This window comes from Cryptomeria japonica, unplaced genomic scaffold (assembly GCF_030272615.1).
Source record: "Cryptomeria japonica unplaced genomic scaffold, Sugi_1.0 HiC_scaffold_1837, whole genome shotgun sequence".
NCBI classification, from domain to species: Eukaryota; Viridiplantae; Streptophyta; class Pinopsida; order Cupressales; family Cupressaceae; genus Cryptomeria; species Cryptomeria japonica.
The window spans coordinates 20706-23584 of NW_026730114.1; the positions used below are offsets into that span (position 1 = coordinate 20706).

The window sequence follows — 2879 nt, forward strand, 5'->3', positions numbered from 1 at the left end:
GGAGCCCGGTTTGCCCCGGGTGCGCACCTTCGCCGCGGTGCGCACCATGGCGTGCACGAAGTCGGAGCCCGGTTTGCCCCGGGTGCGCACCTCGCGTGCACCTTCGGCGGGGTTGCGCGCCCTGGTGGGCACCATGGTGCGCACCAAGGAGCGCTCCGAAGTGTGCTCCAAGGTGCGGCGTGCACGAAGTCGGAGCCCGGTTTGCCCCGGGTGCGCACCTCGCGTGCACCTTCGGCGGGGTTGCGCGCCCTGGTGGGCACCATGGTGCGCACCAAGGAGCGCTCCGAAGTGTGCTCCAAGGTGCGGCGTGCACGAAGTCGGAGCCCGGTTTGCCCCGGGTGCGCACCTCGCGTGCACCTTCGCCGCGGTGGGCACCATGGCGTGCACGAAGTCGGAGCCCGGTTTGCCCCGGGTGCGCACCTCGCGTGCACCTTCGCCGGGGTGGGCACCTCGGCTGGGTTGCGCGCCCTGGTGCGCACCAAGGAGCGCTCCGAAGTGTGCTCCAAGGTGCGGCGTGCACGAAGTCGGAGCCCGGTTTGCCCCGGGTGCGCACCTCGCGTGCACCTTCGCCAGGGTGGGCACCTCGGTGCGCACACCTTCTCAATGTTTTCTTGCCTTTTCTGGAAATTGGTGAAGGCAGCGCATCAAAGGTGCGCACCTCGGTGTGCTCCGAGGTGCGAACCCGAGAGCGCTCCGAGGTGCCCACGAAGTCGAAAGTCGGGTTAATTGCATTGTTTTCCCCGGGTGCGCTCCGAGGTGCGCAACATCGGCGCGCACCAAGGAGGGCTCCGAAGTGTGCTCCAAGGTGCGCACGATGGCGTGCACCTCTGGTGCGCACGATTCGGAGCTCGGTTTGACCGGGGTGCGCACACCTTGGCTGGGTTGCGCACCTTTTGTGCGCTCCAAGGTGCGCACGAAGTCGGAGCTCGGTTTGCCCCGGGTGCGCACCTTCGCCAGGGTGCGCACCTTGATGCGCACGCCTTGGCTGGGCTGCGCACCTTGGTGGGCGCCATGGTGCGCACCTTTCGTGCGCTCCAAGGTGCGCACGAAGTCGGAGCTCGGTTTGCCCCGGGTGCGCACCTTGGTGGGCGCCATGGTGCACTCCGAGGTGCCCAAGATTGGTGCGCACCAAGGAGCGCTCCGAAGTGCGCTCCAAGGTGCGCGCGAAGTCGAAAGTTGGGTTAATTGTCCGGTTTGCCTCGGGTGCGCACCTTGCGTGCACCTTCGCCAGGGTGGGCGCCTTGGTGCGCACACCTTGGCTGGGCTGCGCACACCTTGGCACCCGCGTTTCCTTCATTTTAAATTTTTTTTTTTTACAATCTCTCAAGTGGGAAATTCTATAATCTCAACTTTTTTTGCCTTTTCAGGAAACTTTTGAATGGAGCGCATCATTGGTGCGCTCCGAAGTGTGCTCCAAAGCTCTCTCCAGCTGCGTGCACCTGCCCCGGCCGCGCACCCGGCCCCGCCCAGCTTCGCTCACCTGTCCCGGGCGTCTGGTGCGGAACCTTAGAGTAAGAAACATCACCGTGCACCTTGGCCAACGTGCGCGACTCGACCGAGCGCGCACTGGCCGAGGTGCACACCGATTTCACCTGGGTGCGCGCGCAGCACCTCGGGCGCACCGGGGTGCGCGCACAACGCCCGGGTTGCACCGTGGCCTGTGTGCTCGGGGCGCCTCGGGTGCGCGCTCGGTGTCGCCCCCGCGCGCGCGGTAGTGCGGGCAGCGCACCCCGGCCCGGCCCGGCCCCGACGAGAACGCAAACGGGCAAAAGGTTTATTCAAATAGCATTGCGACGCCCGGCGAAAAACTAAAAAAGGGTGCAACACCGGGACTTCCCGGGAGGTCACCCATCCCAGTACTACTCCGGCCCAAGCGCGCTTAACTGCGGAGTTCTGATGGGATCCGGTGCACTAACGCTGGTATGATCGCACCCGTTATGAGCTTGTCGCAGTGTGTACTTAGCAAACCGCGACCCACGTGCGAATCCACCCCGGCCACCCACCCCCGTCGAGGTGCACACCCTCCCTCGCGAAGTGCGCCCCGTTCGCCAAGTGTGAGCCCTGCCCGGGTGCGCGCACCTTGCTAGGGCGTCGGGTGTGCACCCGGCCCGGCCTACGTGCGTGCACCTGGAGGGGGCGTCGTGTGCGTGCAGTGTCCCGTCTGCAACGCGGTGCCCACACACCACCTCGGGCGCAACGACCTGCGCTCACATGTGGGCCGAGTGCACCTTGGTGCATGTTCGGGGCGCCTCGGGTGCACGCTCGATCTTGCCCCGGTGCACCAAGGCGCTCGGTTTGCCCCGGGTGCGCACTTGGTGCAAGGTGGGCACCCAAAATAGGGATCAAGCACCAAAACACAAGTTTCGGGATGCAAAATGGGACCCAAGGACCACAAATGCGTTCCAAGACCCATGATGGGTCCACGAGAACAAAAATGTGTTCCGAGACTTAATAAACAAATATTGGGTTTTAGGAGAAGAAACATGCTCTGATGCCCAAAACGAGAATCGACCCCGAAAAGGCCACAGGCCAAAAGTGGGATGCGAGACAAAAAAAAATGGGACCCGAGGACCAAAATTGGGTTCCCAGGTCGAAGACAGGGCAACCGGACAAGAAACGACCTCTAAGGCTCGAAATGAGTCCCGACGACTAAAACTTGACAAGAAGCACCCATCAGGCACCCAACTCGACACCCATGGGATGCCGACCCACCCGGGCTTCCACCTAGCACACCTTGGCACCCACCCACCCTCGCACCCAACCTCGCACCCAACTTAGCACCTTTGAACCCACATTGGCACTCACCCTGACCCTGGCACCTTGGAACCCACATTGGCACTCACCTTGACCCTGGCACCCACCTTTGCACTCACCTTGGG

At 63.5% G+C, this 2879-nt stretch overlaps 1 non-coding gene across 1 annotated transcript; it reads right to left on the reverse strand.

The window, feature by feature from the left end:
* Positions 1-1815: 1815 nt before the first annotated feature.
* LOC131873493 (5S ribosomal RNA) lies at positions 1816-1934 on the reverse strand. Its single transcript, XR_009371431.1, has one exon. It is a non-coding gene; the product is annotated as a 5S ribosomal RNA (ribosomal RNA).
* Between the last annotated feature and the right edge of the window lie 945 nt (positions 1935-2879).